The sequence below is a fragment of the Rousettus aegyptiacus genome, unplaced genomic scaffold (genome assembly GCF_014176215.1).
Source record: "Rousettus aegyptiacus isolate mRouAeg1 unplaced genomic scaffold, mRouAeg1.p scaffold_m13_p_3, whole genome shotgun sequence".
NCBI lineage: Eukaryota > Metazoa > Chordata > Mammalia > Chiroptera > Pteropodidae > Rousettus > Rousettus aegyptiacus.
This window is the reverse complement of record NW_023416306.1, coordinates 8,899,508-8,918,530: the sequence shown is the minus strand read 5'-3', so window position 1 is coordinate 8,918,530 and position 19,023 is coordinate 8,899,508. Positions and strand designations below refer to the sequence as shown.

General features: G+C 53.0%; 1 long non-coding RNA gene across 1 annotated transcript; it reads right to left on the bottom strand.

Moving 5' to 3' along the window:
* Window positions 1–15,005: 15,005 nt before the first annotated feature.
* LOC107506652 lies at window positions 15,006–18,860 on the bottom strand. Its single transcript, XR_001595971.2, has 4 exons — window positions 17,926–18,860; window positions 17,022–17,676; window positions 16,656–16,724; window positions 15,006–16,176 (listed from the first exon to the last, which is right to left on the bottom strand). It is a non-coding gene; the product is annotated as an uncharacterized LOC107506652 (long non-coding RNA).
* Window positions 18,861–19,023: the final 163 nt, after the last annotated feature.

Genomic DNA, 19,023 nt, shown 5'->3' with positions numbered 1-19,023 from the left:
ATATAATTCACTTATTTTAAGTGTGCCATTCGATGGATGTTGGTATTTGTATAAAATTATATAACCACCATCACGATCAAGCTACAAAACAATTTTATCCTCCAGAAAAGTCTCCTTTTCATTTGTGTTTGCGCTCTTAAGTCTTTTCTCTGGGGTCCGAGGTCTTCCGTTTGTTAAGTTTGACGTCTCTCTTTCATAGTGTTGGTTTTCCTCAAATGCTTGGGAATCCCTATCTGCCAGACTCTAATGGCTGCTTTTGACCAAGGGCCTCTCTGTGATGATTACCATGTAGGAGTGCCGCCGGTGGGGTGTGATGGAAGCTGGTCTTCTTCCCACTTCCCAGGGTATGTCCCTAACTCTCAGACCCAGATGTGCCCACTCACTGCTCCGGCTTGTGGGTAAACTCCCCCATTCAGCATGAGGAATGGGAAGGAGGCGATTGGACGGGGATGGGCCAGGCCGGCTTCTCTAAATGCAGCTCCTCAGTTGCTCCCTGCCATGATCGCCCTTGGTCCCCCTGCTGCTCTGGGTATGACATGGTCCTGTTGGCTCTGAGCATGGTTCATTCCTGGAACCTGTCCCTGCTTGTGCAGTGATGTTCTCCTCGTGTGTTTTTGGCTATGGGCTCCTCTATCAATCCAAGCCTGTCTACTTTCCATCTCTTAAGAATTCCACAAAGTTTCCAGCCCACTAAGGATTCTCTTTCTTGTGTTCTATCATTGTTACAAATATCACACATTTACATCAATACGTACATTTTTTCCAGTTACAACTGATTCGGAGAGATAGGACCAGACCGGGTCTGCCATTTTTATCTAATCTCCGGTGCTTCTTCTTTAAAGTCTGTCTTATCTCTCTCTCCCTTTGTTCTCTCTGACCTTGTGTCTCTATGTCTCTCTCTGAGTCTCTATCTCTGGCCATGGTTTCGTTCCTATATCTCTCTGTGGCTCCATCTCATTCTGATGATCTCTATTCACGACTTTCTCTCTCCCTGGTTTCTCTCAGCCTCTCTGCCTCATCATGCCCTCATCTCAGTGGCTGCTCCCCATCAGTTGGAGGCTCTGGCCCCCATGGCTGGCTGGCTCTGGAGCAGTTTGTGGGTGGGGAGCCCCAGATTGCTGCAACGTGGAATAAGGATTTCCAACACATGCTCCCTCTGGCAGCCTGCCACCACAGCTCACTGCCTGCCAACATCACACTTCAACTTAAAGAGGGAAAACTGCCAGACCAATGTTTTAGCTACAGCCCCGTGTCAGGGTTTCATGGGGAATCTCACAGCAGCCCCTGCCAGAAGCTAGAGCTGTGAGGGGATTAGGAAGACTCGAGGCTGGTTGGTGTTGGTGTGGAGTCCGGGTTGCCACCCTCTCTGGCCTCACTGGTTCTGAGAACCAAAAAGGTTGCTTGGAAGAGCCACTCTGGGCTCTTCCTAGTCCACTCCTGGGCAGGTAGGTGGCCAGTGGTCCTGCTTCCTCTCTCCATGTCTCTCCCTACCCTGTACCACCCACAATGTGGCTGCCTCCATCGTGATCAGAGTAGCCCTATGCTGTGAGCTGAGACACCCTAAGCTCAGAGCATGGTCCGGGACTGAGGAAAAGTCAATGGAATTGCTCCGGTTTTTACTGATCGAGAATTTGAAATGCTCAGAGACTATTGTGAAAGCACTTATCCTCACTAGAGAAACAGCCATCTCTCCCAGCACAAAAGCTCCATTCCTTCCTAGAACTTAACCCTGTTAGCATAGAAGTGTCCATCCTTGTGAGTACAGACACTGCCATCCATAGAAACACTCATTCTAGCAAATGCAGGGATTCCTATTTATGTGAGTACGCAGGCGCCCATCTCAGCCTGTGTGAAGCACCCTTCCCTGCCCGTGTAGACTCACCAGTTCTTTCTTTTATGATAATCACACCTGTTCTTGTCCCTGGGGACAGTCCCAGCTCAACCACTGCAGATGCGTTTGTTCCATTCGCAGCTGTGAGCTCTATTCCCGTCAATACAGAAGGGCCCTCATGCTAACTCCCACCAGGGCTCAATTCAGTCGTCTCTTCTTCCAGGCAGCCTTCCCACTCTTCCGGTGAAAATGCACTGTCTGCTTGTGTAGAGGCCCCCATTCAGGGCAAAGAAGAAACGTGCTCATCCCTGCAGTACAGAAGTTCCTGGCATGCTCAGTGCACTATTTATTATACTTATTTAATATAGTTATTATATTTGTTATTTATTCCTCCCAGTGGGGATTTACCCAGTATTCCAGCATGAGCCCGCCCCAGACCTGGGGCAATGCCTCTTTTTAGGAGTACAGTGGACATATAAAATATAAAAACACACATGCATGTAAGTATAGAAGTATCCATTCTAACTAGTGTAGAAACAGCCATCCACGAGAAATACAGAGATTCCCAAGCCCACCAGTGTACAAGTGTCAATCAATAGAGAAGCATCTACCGGTGGGAGTGTAGGCTCCCAGCCCTGCCAACATGGACGCACCCATCTGCTACCAGGTCTCTCCCCGGAGACCCCTGGCAGACCCAGGAGGAGCATGTAGCAGTGAGGAAAGGCAGCATGGTGAGGCGGGGTGGGGAGATGGAGCCACTTGATCAAACTGACAGGCTGGCGGAAGTGCCGGCTGCCAATATAAAGAGATAAGCACTAATAATCACTCTTTCTTAAAAGCCCCACTTGCCTGTCCCATTTTCCTGAGGATGCCACCTGCACAGCTGCTCCTAATCAAGGACCATTTAATTCATTCCCAGATCATTGTCTGCACTAATTGTCTTAAACAAACCGAAGTTCAGTTCACCTTATTCCCCAAGGGCCTGGAGGGCTTCTAATTACCTGTAGGTGGTTCTCCACACAGCCCAGCTTCATTAAAGACCACAATATGTTCCTCTAATAGGTTTCCCATTAAAATCCAATGGGTTCCCATCAAAATGACTTATGTCCCAGAGAAAAAAAAATCCACTAAAATATATTTTAATTAAAGTGAATTAACTATTGCAAATGTCTGTTTCTGCCAACAGGTTGCACTTGAGACTCATGCTAGCAAAAATCGGAGGGGACAGGTGGGAGAGAGAGAGGGAGAGGGAGCGGGCAAGGTGGCTCAGTTGTGAGGTAAAGAGCTTTGGAATCATGGCAGTGTGACTTTAGGCAAGTCACGTCACCTCTTTGAGCTTCGGTTTCCTCATCTGTAAAGTGGAGATACTAATCCCTAGCATATAATTTATTTTTGTTAGGACGAGAGATAAAAATTATATATGTGTGTGTGTGTGTGTATATATATGTGTGTGTATATATATATAAAGTGCTTCACATATAAAAATAGTACTCAATAGATGTCACTATGATTATATGTTCAAATAAATATTGTATCGGTCAGCTGTGCTGTTTAACAAACAGCTCCCTTCCCCAGCCTCCCCCCAACCCCTCCAGTCTAGAAGGCTTACAACAACAGATCTTTATTCTCACAAGGACTGCATGCTAGCACTGGCCCATGTGACTTCTGGTTCTGGAACCCGGGTCAAAGGAACAGCTCCTCTCTGGGACACGTCATTCTCATGTCAGAGGGCGGAAGTATGAGAGCAAGCCAAATGGTGTTGCCCTACTCAGTGCTAATGCTCTCGACATTCTCATGTCTTGCTGAGACCTACTCTCCAGCCTACCAGGAGGCAGGGCAGGGGTGGGGGGCTGTATAATCCTCTTGCCGGGAAGGGAATGAATAATTATCAACAATAAAATAACACACCACGATCCCATCATTAGCTATTATAGCACTGTTTCCCAAGCTTTCCTGGTAATAAACATCTCCTGGAGATGAAAATCTAGAGACCTGAGTCCCAATGCAGAGCTACTAAATCAGATTCTTTAAGGGGAGGGTCCTAGGAATTTGCATTTTCAAAGGGGTGTCTCAGATCATCTTTATCACCAGGAACATTTGAGAAACACAGTTTTATGGAATAATGAATAAGAATGTGGGTTTTGACTCACACCCATCTGAGATTGCAAACTGTCCCTCTACGTAATAGCTATGTAATCGGGAAACTTTCTTAACCTCTCTGAACCTCAGTTTCTTCATTTGCGAAACAAGATAATGCATGCAAATTACATAGCACAGGGTCTGGCACAGGGCGAGCCTCGAATAAACATTAGCTCTTCCTGTTTTTAAAATAACCACGGTAATGACGATGATGAACGTCAAGTGCCCAACTCAACACGCTGCAATGAATGGTAACTCTAAGAACAATAATATTAAACAATGATAATGATAATCATCTATAATGTAAATATATAATACTAATTTGCAAGGAAGGGTTAAGCGAGAGAAGCTTTCTTAGCCACAAAGAAGCCCTGGCTTTTTCTCTGGACTCCGCAGTAATAGTCTTTGACCCCAGCTACCCATTAGAATCACCTGTGGAACTTTAAAAAAGTCCCCGTACCTTGGTCCCACCCCTAGAGACTCTGATTTAATTAGTTCGTGTGCTCCACGCTGGTCAGTCTCCCCAGGTGTTGCTACCATGCAGCCAAATTTGAAAACCACAGCCCTAGGGACTTGCTACTCAAAGTGTGTTCCATGGACCAGCAGCAAGGGCATCCCCTGGGAGCTTGTTACAAAAACGGAGTCTCAGGCACCTCCCTGGACCCGAGGAATCAGAATTCACAGCTTGACACGACCCCTAGGTGATTTTGTGCACACTAAAACTTGAGAAATTCTGCCCCCAAGGGCTTCATCCTCCCACCCCTGACCCCACCCCTCCACTTCTCAGCAGTTGCTGGAGGCTATTAAACAGTTCCGTCTTGAAAAACTCTCCTCCCGAGCCTTCCACCGGTCCATACACTTCTGCTTTTCTACATTTCTGGCTTCCTCTCATTTTTTTCCTTGATCCTGCTCCTCCATGGACCAGGGCTCAGTGTTGGGTCCCCTGTGGCTCTCTGTCCCTAGGTGTCCTCACTTGATGCCGTGGTTTTACATACCGTCTATTTAAATACCATCCAGAGGGTTCCTCGGCTGCAAGTGACCCTGGGAAAACGAGTGCCTCTGTTGAGGCCGACCTCAGGACATACACAGCCGCTTGTGTAGCCCAAACCTGGCTTAATGCTCTGCTCTTGCCATCTCGAAATTCGTAATAATCCCTGAACAGGGTCTCTGCATTCGCCTTTTGCAGTGGGCTCTGCAGATTATGTAGCTGGTCTCCCCATTACTCTTACCAGGACATGAAAAGGCCTGAAGTCAAAAGATGGTACAAACATCTCACAACGAGCTTCCCTCACCCCAACGTATTCCTCTCCCACGTTTCCCCCCTCGGTAAACAGCGCCACCATCACCCCGTTATTCAGACCAACAGTCTCGCCGGGATGCTTGATGACCCATTTGCTCGTCCCCCACAAACACCCACCAACCTCTGAAACAGGCTTTGACTCAGTGTCCCCTCTGCGCAGCTTGAGCCCTGCTTGGCTTTTGCTGGGACACTTGTAATTTGTCTCCCTGCCCCTCTTTTGTCTCCACAGCAGCCAGGATCATCTTGGGGGAGGGGGTATTGAGTCCCAGCACCCCTCACCTTGAAAGTCTCTGATTGCCTCTGATTACTCTGTGGCTCCTGTTGACTCTTCTTTCCTCCCTAGCCTCCCACCGGACTGAAATTCCTTGGTTCCCGGCACCTCTGGGGCCTCCCGCGGGCTGGTCCCTTGCCTGGAACACTCTCCCCTCCTCCCGCCCCACACCCCTTCCTCCACTCAGCTAACCGAGCGCGCCCCCATACGCCTCCCTCCCCACCTGGGGTGAGATGTTCCTTCCCCGAGCTCCCCAGGGCCCTGTGCATTCCATCCAGCACTTCCCACAATGCGCTTTCACTGCCTGTTTTCAGGCCCACATCCTCTCCCTGGGGGAAAGGAAGGGCAGTGACTGTCTTGTTCCCTGCTGTGACCCTGGTGCCTGGCACAGAGTCAGAGCTCATTAACTGCTTGTTGAATGAATGAATGAATGAATGAAAACTCCGCCACCCTTTGCGAATCCAGCCCAGCTCTCAGGCCAGAGTTCTGACAAGCGAGCTGTTACTACCTTGTTTCCCAGGCTGGGACCTCACATAATCATGGCCCAGGGACAGCTCAGAGACTCACGGTCTCTTCCAGTCTCCTTAGACGAAGCTGCCCACCCGTGCCGCGTCCCTCCAGCGATATCTCGGGGTGCCGTCTTGTCCCCGCAGGTCGCTCCAGGCTCCCGGCCTGTGTGTCCCTTTTTTACTTGGCCCCATTTCCCTGGGTGGCCGCGCTGGAGCCGCTCTCGTCCCGGCTCTGTGTTCAGTGACATCTTACTTGAAACTTGGCTTGAAACTTGTGGCCTTGGCGCGGATATTTACACCACGGACATCGGCAAACACTGCAAGTTAAGGAAGGCTTTGTCGATGATGTTCTGAGGCCCGGTCTACAGCGCCCGGCCAGATCCCACGCGGCCGGCGGTTTCGGTTTGATCCTTGAGCTTTGATGGCCAGACTCCGATGCCAGTCTCCTCTTTTCCAGGTGCCCCCATCCCCTCCTTTCTTCCTTCCCTCCCTCTCTCTGCACCTCTACGTCCTCTCTCCCTCTCCCATAAGCACATTTTGGCTTCTCTGTAATGGAGTCTTTTCTTTGTCATTTGATAAGCACATGGCCAAATACTGTCAACCTGGCCCAGGTGTATGCCTCATTTCAGGTAAGCTGAAAAAGGCAGCCCAGCACCTGTGAATCTCAGTGCCAAAGTCTCAAAAGAGAGGAAGTTGATTGGCCTGGTTCGGGTCAGAGTCCACTCCTGGTCCAGCCAGCCAGCTGCCCTCAGGGGAGCAGAGAGGTGGGTGCTAATAGGACCTGTCAGACTCTGCCCTGGGGGAGGGGCAGGTCTCAGAAAAAAGAGGTGGAGGGCCGGAGGAGCTCACAGGACGCCCAGCACACCTGCCTGCCCAGGCGGACCCTCTCAGAGCTTGGTTTTCACTCGAATCAGGCTCGGATCCCATTGTCCCTTTGGTCACTGTGGTCTGACGGTTGACTGATGCCCATTCTCTTCATCCCAGCACATGCCACTTCTCTCCCCAGAGCCACCGCGTCCTCATCTGTGACGCGAGGACAGCGACACCTCAAAGCAGACGGACGCGGGGTCCTGCATGAGACCAAATGCGCAGAGCGCCCCAGGCCCTGCCAGGGGCAGTGACTGTAACACCATTTCGGTTCCCCGAACTCACACCCCAGAAGTTCCCTTGGGCCTCGCCCACCGACCCCTGTCCTCCCTTCTTCTTCCCCCGCCGCCCCCACCCTCCCCCATTGCGAGCGTGGTCCCCGATGCCTTGCGGTCACAACCAGCGAGGCACACCACCCTCCAATCTCACCACGCACATCATTAATTTGGGACGCACATCAGGGTGCCAAACCGTAAACTCGGACCATCTTCTCTGTCACGGAGGCTTGTGGTCAGGTCCGGCTGAGCTCCTTGTGGACCGGCCATTGCTCTCCCCACCCCGGGAGGTGGGGGATACCAGACCGCACAGGGAGGAACGCAGAGAAACGCCGGCGTCTGTAGGACGTCGAATGTCCCAGGGGCGCCGAAGGGTCTCCCGGGGCACCCCTCGCATCCTGCGCACAGAAGCGGCTCCGCCGTTGTGTTTCTTGTTGTTATTCGTTCACACACTGAGCGAGCGTTTCCCGTTGTCTGCTCTCTTCTGGCCACAGCCCCATGCTTACGCTGGGGATCTGGAGACGTAGTAGACATGGGTACTGAACTTGAGAACCTCAGCCCATGACCTGAGGCTGTCCAGGTCTCAGCCGCCTACGGGTGCGAAAACGTCACACGAAGATGTCACCCAGTCCTCTAGCCTCAGGCCCTCGTCCCAGAACTCCAGTCCACCTCAAACCCCACACCTGCCACCCCCATTACATAGTTCCGGTTGGCCCCAAGTGGATTTTCCACGGGCCTGTGAATCCGACAGGGTCGTGTTTGCGTCTGTCAGCCTCTGCCCCTCTTATTGGGCTGTGGGCCTCTCGGGCCTGCCAGGCACCTTAGCTGGCCTCTGAGGCATACGGTCTGCAGCTCTAGTCTCTGCTCCATCCAGACCCGGCCTTGGCCTTGGCCCAAACTCAGACCCTTACTGAGGACTCCAGCTCCCGAGGTACAGACAGCTTCTGGGTCTGCGACAAAATGTTTTCTGCTCAGTCAGGAGGTTCCTATAGGCAAAGGTGCTTAAGCCCCAACGTGATGCAGAGGCTAACAAAGCTTCTCTTTTAATTGGAAACCACAGGACTCTCTCTCTTGGGTTCTTGTGCACACCTCAGCAGGTTAGCAGAATGCGGGGGCTTCAGGTTTCAACCACTGCCTCAGATCTGGAATGCGCCTCTGAGCTTACTCCAGAATCCACGTTTTCTGATGGTTAATTCTCTCTAGGAAGCCCTGCAGTCCCCTCGCTGGACCCCAGCTTCCACTGGCCATCCCCAGCTCTACTGGCAGAACTTTCCTGTCTCACAGATGAGGAAACTAAAGGTAGGCAGGGCTGTCCCCAGGTCCATGACTCTATGCCTGGCTGGAGTAGCGCTGGTCAGCAAACAGCCCCTGGCATCTCTACCCGCTACGTGGGTCTCTTTGGTCGTTGGAATGTGAGCAGGCCTGGCATGCGTCAAGGCTTTGAAAGTGCTTGTGCGAGTGGGTTTGTCCTCGAGCTCCTGTGATCTGGCCGAAAAGGAGCTCTCCTCTGGCCACTGTGGCCCCCTTCAGCCCAGGCCCCAGAGTAAACACAGGTGGAACAGACCGGAACCCAACCCACAGCCTGAAGCAAAGTGCTCAGCTCGGCCCAGCCCAGCCCAGCCTAGCCTAAATTAGCTGAACCGCAATCAACCTGCTGACCCATGACCTGCGAGCATGAGAAGAAATGACTACTGTCAGTCACGGAGTTTGGGGGATGGTGGTTTCGAGGCATTATTGTAATAGCTGCTGACTGGTGCAGGTGATCTTGAGGGGCTCGTCTGGTCCTCAGGCCTGGCCCCGCAGGTCTCAGGTGGCTGCTTCAGGGCCAGGAGTCACATCTATACACAAGCACACGGAGGGGCAGGAGGAAGGGCCTTTCTGCATGTGTCTTTTAGTTTTTAATCAAATAGGACATCTTTCCCCAGAAGCCTCTTCCCCTATGGATGTCTTCTCTTGTGTCGTGGGCGGAGTCACGTCCCACACGGGCCCGCCACCCCGTGCCCTATCCAACCACCGGCAGGCGGGATAGAATGCCTCTTGGTCGAACCATCCCTGCGATTGGTTCACATTAGTGAACATTTCCTGCCCCTTGGCGGTGGGGAAGGGGGCCCCGTGAGTCATAGGGATGTTCGGCGATCGACCGACATGAGGGTTCCATGAGCCAGAAAGGAAGTAGGCCACAGCAACTGAGTGGGAACCCGCAGGGGTGGCCACAGACGCCTGCTGCCCCAGGAAACCGACCGTCGAATGTAATATTTCTTAACGCAGATGTCAAATGCATACGTGTTAAAACAGAGCGTGGCTCTCGTTTCTCTGTGATTTCAGTAGGTCCTCTCCGAGTCTGTCACCTTAGGGCGGTGGTGGACTGCCAGATTTTTTCGTAGCAGAAACACTTTTTAAAACAAAATTTTATGCAGATATAAAACAGACGAAGGCGGAAAGAAACACTCTGGTTTATGGGGGATACGTGTGTGTAACCATGAGGGGCAGTGGAGAAGGAGGATGACGGGGACCTCCACACCCCATTTCCTTGGCCTCTTTTTATCCCCTCCCGCTCAGGACCCCTGAGATATTGTCAACAATTCTGCCAAGGATTCTGCCAAGGTCAATTGGTACATCATCGTATAGAGAAAACAGAACTCCGATTTACTGAGTATCTACTATGTTCCAGGCAACATCTATTGTACATACATTTGTGCCTTTAATTCAAAAATATCCTTTATGCCTCTTTTAAAGAGAAATGAAGTAATTGCCTAAGGTCGTATGGTACAATGAGGCCCAGGCTAGAATCCAGATGTCTACCTCCAAAACCAGTGTTTGGTCTGAGACACAGAGCAGCAAGCACCTCATTCCTTATGCCCAGCTGCAGCTGGGAGCTGGCCTCAGGACAGTGACCCAGGCTGGTAGGGCCCCGGGGGCATGCGAGGACAGAACACCACCCTGGAGTCATGTGGAGACTCTGGGAGACCTAAGTCTGAGTTCCAGCTGTGACTTTAACTTGCCGTGCGGCCTTGAGCAAGTCTCTTAATCTCTCCCAGTCTGTTTCTTCATTTGCAACAAGAGATGAGTCCTCACAGCTCTGACACCCCAGGACCTAAATTTAGCCCACTCCAGCTGGCTTGGATTGACATCTGCTGGGTGAGTCCTTCCCATCAATGAAGAACTGAAGGGCCCCGGCGTCCGAGGGAGGAAGTGGAACTGAGCCCTCTGCACCCCGCCCCTCCCACCCCCCACGCACTGCCACTGTCTGACCTGATTAAAACCCATCTGGAGGGCCCGCTGGTGACTCAACCCCTATGCGATTGTCAATTTCGATTCCTAGAAGTTGAAAGTTACTTCTTCTGCAGCCATCACCACCCCCTCCCACCATGAGAGGGATTCTAATTCTGTCCTACCACAGAGCCAGACAAAGGCCGTGACAGGGGGTTTCAGGGGAAAGTCTGGGTTGGAAGTCTGAAGGCCAGGCAATGCCAGCGCGGGTGAAAGAGGCAGAGGAGCAGCCCGCGTTCGGGGGAAATTGGATGTGTGAAGTGGGTCGGGAGGGACAAGGCCTCAGCATTGTCGCACATCAGCTGTGTGAACCTGGGCACATTATGTAATTTTTCTTTGTCTCAGCTATATGTAAAATAAATGGGAAAGCCCTCCTTTCCAGTTTCCCTCCTCAGAGATAACCATGGCTACTGGCTCAGAATGTGTCCTTCCAGACTCTTCTCTTTACAGATGCAAACCCAGAAGAGACAGAGATAAGATGGAAAGAGAGACAGAGAGGGAGAGATTAGAACGAAGCTGATCACTGCAACCAGTGGGATCATACTGTACCGGGAGGTGGTTTGGGACAGGGTTGAAAGTACAGTCTACATAGGAAGAACTGGTGTTTGAAGCATTTTCTATCCCTGTCTCTGACCTCCAATGTAAGGTCAACAGGAGCAGGAACTCGGCCTGTCTTGCCACAATCCCAGCACTGGAATAGTAGTGCCTGACACTTCGCCTCCAGAAGTGGCAGGAGGTGCAGAAGCTGCAGACCCAGCTGCTGCCTCATGACAAGGTGAGTCAGCGGCTGAGTGAGCGCATGCACGGGCTGCCACAGCACCTCACGCCGGGGCACCCGCCTCCGAGGTGTACGAGGAACATGTCTGCGGCTTTGCTTCCACCCTCCAAGTCTCCCGCAAAATGTCTTGTCTCCTGACCCAGACTACCCAAGAGCTATGCAGGGAAGGGGATTCTGGGAAGTGTAGTTTCTGCTTCGCTAAGTTGACAGGATGCAAAGCTACCCCAGTTCAGACCATCAAGATCTCTTCAGATTGTATTGTGACCAAGAAAGAGAGTTATCATCATCTGGAGAAAGTCATCTGCCTTCTTCCCCAAGTAAAAGTAAATTGCTTCTGACCCTCCTTTCTGTTGAGGATAGAAAATAACACATTCTACAGACCAGTAGGCACGTACCGAGTGCCAGAGGCTGCGGTGATCTGGCACAGCGGCTGTGGGTGGTCTACCTCTCAGGTGAGCCTGTGGTAATTCACCATCGGCGGCCACAATCCATCTGGTTTTTGCAGGGGCTCCACGGCTGCACGGAACGGGGATGTGGAGGGAGCATCCTGCATCCTTCGTGTCTCTGAGGATGGCTCTGCTCTGCTCGTCCTCCCGGCACGTGCTATGGCTCTGATTTACCGCCTTGGCCATAGTGGGGGCTGTCTCTGAGTCCACGCCGCCATTCTCCATATCTCTGAATCACTCCCCACCCCGAATCTCAATAACGCTGATCGCTTACCTATTCGAGTGGTGATTCTCTGCTCTTACCTGACACACCCATTCTCGCGTTTCCACCTCTGTGAACACCCGACACCAACGCCTGCCTCCTACCCATCCGGCCCCTTGTTCAAGTGCCACCACTGCTGTAATTCTCGGTCTCGTGGAGACTGCCCTGTTCCCGTCTCACTAACCATTGGCTCCCCCCGCCCCACAATGGTCCCCTTCTGGCTTCATTTCTCACCTTGATCAGCCCAATCATTGAGTCATCATATTCCTCTGGTGACCCTGGATACCCAGGCCGTGTCATGCACGTGAATATGACTGTAGATAATCACACGGCTGAGCTGCCAGGTTTCACTCAAAATTCGTGACCGCAGACCTCAAATGGGCGGTTCGTGGGCCCCATCCCACCCCCCACCCCCTACTCCCGTCTTCTCTAGAGAGTCTCTTCCTCCCCCTCACCTCCCTCATCCTCTCTGAGCCCAACCCAAATGCCTCTGTGTCTCTGAGCCCTAGGCCTCTGAGAAGGTGCTCCAGGGGTTGGGGCAGGAGGCCAAGGGCTCTGTCTGCAGCCTCAGCAGCAACGTGCTCATTTGTCCCAACTAGTCTGATCCAGCTTGCGCCACCCCGACTTCCTGTTTGATCACCCCCAAATGGCATCTCCGCTCCTCTTCCCTTTGGGGCTCTGTTTGGGGCACGCCCATTGACGCTAGGTTCGGGCCTAATTTCAGCCAATTAAATAGACAAATGCACCCAGCCAGTACCAGCTCCACATGGTCTGAATCGGCTGCAGCAGTTTATGCAGCTCAGACAAATTCTGCTGATCCAGCGTGGCTAAGGCAGGCCCGCCCGGGGAGCTGTGGACAGGTACGGTCAGGGAGCCCCAGACGACAGGCTGTATGTAGCCTGAGCCGGTTTAAACCCGTCTGCTGATCCCATCCAGTTGGCTCTGGTCATAATGAGCTTTTTAAGTGTACTGGGGGCCCTGTACGTTTTTTCCTTGGAAAACAAAGTGTTTAGAGAACGCAGGGTGGAATGATTGCTACGACGTCTTCCAGCCACGCTCTCTGCGGTGTCGCGTGCTGAGGACAAGGCCACTGTCCTCGACCTCTGTCCCATGTTTTTTTTTTTTTTTTTTTTACGATACATTTTCGGAGCTTTTGTTTTCATGTCTATTTTTAGGGGCTTTAATTCTCCGAGCAGCTTTAGGTTTAAAAAGGTGCGGTGAGTACACAGAGTTCTTATACAATCCCATTTCCCCTGTTATTTACCTCTTGCAACATCGTGGCGCATTTGTCACAACGGATGAGCCCATATCGACATGTTCCTGTTGTCCGTAGTTTGGATGAGGCTTCATTCTTTGGGTCGTGCATTCGAAGGGTTTCGGCAGAGGTACAGTGACAGGCATCCACCATTATGGCGCCAGGCAGAAGAGTTTCATTGTCCTAAAAATCCCTTGCTCCATCGGATCCATCCTACCCACCCTTCCCCCACTCTCTACCCCTGGCGACCTGATTTTTTTTTTTTTCACTGTCGCTGAAGTTTTTGCATTTTCCCTTATGTCCCATAGTCGGACTCATGCACTATGCGGCCTCTCAGACCGGCTTCTTTCGTTTATCCACATGCATTTACGTTTCCTCCATGACTTCTCGTGGCTTAAAAGCTCATTCCTTGCTTTCTTTTTTCTTTTCTTTTTCTTTTTTTTGTAGTAAAGTACACATAACAGAAAACTTCTCCATTTTAACCACTTTTAAGTTCAGTGGCCTTAAGGACATTCACATTGGTCGTGCAACCATCGCCGCCAACCCTCTCCAGAACTTTTTTAATTTTTAGTTTCCTGAACTGGAACTCCATACACATCACACAATACTTCCCATTCCTATAGCCCATCGCCTTTGATCACTGAATGGTATTCCGTCGTCTGGAGGTACCACAGTTCATTTATCCATCCACCTACCAAAGGCCATCTTGCTGGCTTCCGAGTTTTGGCAACCATGAACAAAGCTGCTGCAAACATTTGCGAGCTGGTTTTTGTGTGGACGTAACGTGTTCAACATTTGGGCAAGTGCCAAGGAGCACGATTGCTGGACCCCCGTCTGCCTTTATTTCTTCAGTAGTGCCGAGAACCTGGAGGGCAGCAAAGCCAGCCCCAATGCTCTCCATGTGTCATCGTATTCAATGGCCATAGTAATCCGGAAATCGGGCACTGTTCTACCCGATTTACAGATGAGCAAACTGAGGCTCGGGAAGTGGGGACAAAAACATGTCCTAGGTCACATATCTATGAACTGGCAGAGCTGGGACACCAACCCAAGCTTTCAGGTTTGGAGAAAACGGCAAGACTCCAGGAGAAGGGACAAAGCGATTATTTCCCGTTTGTTTTTGTTTTTGTTTTTTAGCTTTCCTTCCTTCCTTTTCTCCTTTTGACAAAACAAGCACATTTGTTTTCCGTTCTGATTGTTGTTGGAGTGTCCTTTCCTTCCCAGTTTCTATTTAACTGGAAAAGCTCTATGACTCAGGAACCAATGACCTGCTTTGGCTAATAAAGTCCCCCCACCACCACCTACAGCCCCCCGCCCCACACACACACTTTCCCTTGTGAACCCCCTTCCTCACCCAGCCATAGCTCTGGACTCTCTCGGAAGCAAAAACTCCCAGTCGTGGAAAAACAATCATCTTCAAGTGGATGACTCCTCTTCTCTTAGGGGACCCTACTCCCCCGGGTGTCCCACAATTGTGGAGTCCCTAGGGAGACCAGGAGGGGCTCAGGCATGTAGGGAGACATTGCAGGAAGCAACCCCTGTGGATGCCTTTCACTCTGGTTGGTGGGGGATGGGGGCCATAGAACCGAGGTTCACGGGGCCAAGTTGCTCTGGAGTCCAAGGGAGACTCAGCCAGAAAAAGGGCCGGGCTCACCCACGCCCACAGCTCAGCTTCGGGGCCCAGCCGGTACCTCCCCAATGGCCTCCCTTCCTTCCCCACCCCCTGCCCGTTCCCTCCATCCCCAAGCCCCCTTAAGTACCAATAATGGAAGTGCTTACTAGGCCCCGCAACAATTCACCCTTATCTTTTATTTATAGCTGACAAAGAGCTCCAAGCAGGAAAAATATAATCACACTTTAAATAATGGAAGTTGTAGGTATTAGAGCTACACGGGCAGTTACCGGAGGTGCAGAGATGTCTCCCCGCAGACCTGACAGGGCGCATGCCGACTGCATTTTTAATTTTTAAAACATATTTCTTCCCAAATTATTCCGTGTTTCGGAGGAGCCACATTTATGGGGGTGATAAATTACTGTAATAAAGTGCCTCTTCCTCAGATATATAGGACGCAGCCACGCCGAGCAGAGCCCAGCACGGGCGGCCCCGAGAGAGTGGCAGGGAGCCCCGCCGCCTCGCTCCTCGCTTTAATTATTTGGCCGATGTGTCCTACATTTTTAATACAGTCACAAGTTTTCTTTAAGCAAAGAATTCCAACCGGCCACTAGTGTGTACCCGTGTGTGCCGGTGTGCACGAAGGCACACGCACGTGAGTTCCCGTGTGCGTCCCCTACCGGCGACGAGGCAAGCGCGGGTGCCAACGAACGTGTGGTGTGCACGCGTGTGCGTCTGTCTGTGGGTGTGCGCGCACGCCGGTGCCCGTTCACACGTGCAGACGTGGGTGTGGGCGGCAGCCTGTGGCTGCCCTGACGCATACACACGCGTGTGAACGAGTCCCCGAGGGTGCAGGGCACGTGTGTGGGCACACTTAGGTGGGCATGTGTGCATGGGCTAAACACACATTTCCGCGTAGACACGTGCACACGTGGCGTGTGTGGATTCGTTCGCGTGGGAGCACACTGGCGTGGAACTGTGTGTTCCTCTGCCAATGCGCCTTTTCCCAGACCCTCAGTGCATCCGAATCCGTCCATCTGCACCGAACTGACTCCCCTCCTGCCTCTGCCCCTCCACGAACAGTGAGGTACAGGGGCTGAGCCACAGGCTCTGAGGTCAGACCGCCTGGATTCCAATCTCAACTCTGCCTCTTGGGCCTCTTGGGACCTCAGTTTCCCCATCCGTGAAATGGAGTTCAGATGAAGAGTTTCTGCCGCGCGGGGCTGCTGGAAAGATGAGTGCGTTTAACATGCGTAAAGCAGCTCACGTGCTGCGAGTACAAGTGCTGACTCTGTCCTCCCCTTCTCTTTCCTTCCCGCTGGACGCGGGACAGGCTGCTGCGAGCCTCCTTGGAGAGTCACCTGCAGGAGCGAGCCAAGGGTGGCGGAACCACAACTCACTCGGTCAGGAAGTGGCTTAGCTCAGCGCTTACCCTCCCCTGGCCCCGGCTCACCGGGTGGCGCTGGGGCTCAGCACCCGCCCGTCAGCCCACGTCCACCTATACGAGTCCGTGGGCCCTCGAGGGCAAGGCCGGGCCCGCGCCTCTTACACAGGACCTGGCAGAGTGGGCGGCATGAGCCTTCGCCGTCTGGACACACGCGCGGACAGATGAATGGAGGGGTCTGGGGTGGGTGATGGGCGCAGGTGGATGACCTCGGAAAGAGGTCAGCGGGGGGGTGAAGTGTGACAGGGAAGGGAGAAAGGCCAATGGGGTGTGCAAACGAGCAGCTTGCTCGGTGGGCCCCGGGACTCAGCCCCACCGGGAATCCACTGAGAGCGACCGTGCGCACTGCCCCTGGAGCTGTCCCCACAGCGACGGGCAAGCCACAGTGTTCCTCACCGTCCCCCGTGCCTCGCCGGCTGCGGGCTTCCTCCAGGGACGTTTCCGGTCCTGGCACTTCTGGGTGCCCTGTGAGAAGATGGACAAGTCCCTGTGGTACCATGGAAAGCTCGGGGCAGGGAAGTGGAGAAGTGCGAGCTGGGGTAGGAAGATGCCCTCTGGGGTGGGGACAGGCACTGCACAGCAGGGGACCTCAGAGGTGGGTGGGGAGGACGCGGGCGGGGCACGAGCGGGTTAAGTGCTGCACGTACGAACTCATTGATGGGCACGAGGGTGGACAGACATGTGGATGGACATGCGGAGGTCAGTGAGCTCTCCCTGGCAGGGGAGGACAGAGCTGGTCAGTGGGGTGACTCTGAGGCCCACCTCTTCCCTGCCCGGCTGGTGGAGACCTGAGTCGTCACAGCTGGAAGGCAGCAGAGGAGGCCGCACGGGGCCATTCTGGGGCCTTGCCAAGGGCTTCCCAGCGCGAAGGCCGGTGAGAGGGGCGAAGGCTGAGTCTCTGACGGAGGCCCCTGTGTCCTAACCTCGCCCGGGCACGCAAGCAGGCCCGCCCCTCGCAGACTCCTCCCCAGCAGGATCAAAGCTGCTGTTTGGGGTTTGAAACCCAGGAAGGAAAACAGAAAACAAGGAGCTTGTTCTTCAGCCTCGTGCATACGACTCCTGGCCACACACCCGGGACTCGCTAAGTCCTGGCTCCGTCTCCTTCCCACAAGCATCCTCCTGCCTCCGTGACTCTGTCCTTCCTCCCTCCTCCCCAATGCCCTCCTCACCCCGGAGGGGCTATGGAGACTGTCACAACAGTGTGTAAAGCATAGACATTGCCTTTTGACAAATCGGCGTTCAAACCCTAGCCTGCCACATGTCGGCTATGTGATTATGTTGGGCTGGTAGCATCTGCTCCCTGAGCCTCAGTTTCCCTACTATCTCCTGATGATTTCGGGGACCCCTCTCCAAAGGCAGATTTGTCATGATGATGAAGAAACTTAAGCCTCAGGCTCCTCATCTGCACATGCCCTTCCTAAAAAAAAAAAAATTCACTTTTATAAGTTAATTTGTATTTGTGATTCCTCTTTTCTAAAAGACGGGTCTCCAAAGTATAAGCTTCTAGCTGCCCCCCCACCCCCAAACTCGATCTGCTTGAGAGTCTCTCGGGTCTTTCTAGCCAGACTACCTCTACCCCGTCTCTAGCCAGAGGTTGGTTCCTGCCAGTCCCACAGCACAGACGGGGACCCGAGGCTTGAAAGGAGAAGGGACTCAAGGATCATACAGCGAGTTAGCGACAGAGCTGGGCTCGAACCCGTGTCTCCCAGCTCTGAGAGCCGGGCTCCTCGTCCTGCTGTCGGGAAGCAGGTGGGAACTGTTCTTCACCCTGAGTGCTTTAGGCTGTGGCTCGGAGGATGACTTGGTGCCTCTTCAGGGGCCGGGGCTCAGGAGCAGCTGTGGGTGGGGGTGTCCAGGGATCACTGCTAAAATAAGTAGCAGTTTCCTCCGAAACGCCTCTGTGGTCTGTGCAGAGGAAGGAAGTGGAGGCCCGGAAACAGGAGGGGGCAGAGGGGCAAGAGGCCCGAAACTGCTGCCGGCATCTCCGAGACCCAGCCGGGCAGCCCCCACCCACCCCGACGCGGCAGCGAGCCCCAGCCAGGGGCCCGGGGCGCTCAGGCCCAGCCCTCACGCGGCCGGCTCCCCAGAGGCTCGAGAACCCCTCCAGGTTGCTCCGACTCCCCACTCTGCAACCATGTCTGGCCTTTTCCCTTTGCCTGGAATGCTCTTCCCCACCTTCTCCTTTAGGATCCAACTCCAATGTCACCTCTTCTGGGAAGCCTTCCCCGATTACGCCCCCTAGAGACACACACGTGGGCAGGATCAGGTGCCCGCAGACCCCTTATCATGAATAGCATTATGCATTGTGACAGCTGGCCTGTATCAAGTACTTCATATTTAGAGAGCGCCAGGTGCTCTACATGAATGATCTCATCGAATTCTTATAAAAACACGATATTGTGGTTCTACTAATAGCTGCAGTTTACGGATGAGTAAGCCGCAGCTCAGAGAAGATAACCAACTTCCTCCGGGTCACGCCGTCAGAAAATGGCCGAGCCGGAAGTGTCACCCAGGCCTGGCCTCACAGCTGGATCATTTAACCAGGTGCCGTCCTCTTAGACTGAATGGAATGAATGGCGTCCCTTGAGTCGTACGGCACACCTGCACTGAGAAGCGGCGGCAGCGTAACCTTCGGCCTTGCTCTTGGCCTGTACCCCGTAGTAGCTGGGAGCTACGGAGTGCTCTAAGGAGAGAGAGGAAGTCAGGTCGTAAAGAGGAAGCATTTCTGTGTAAACATTTCTGATCGACTGTGGGAAGAGACCTC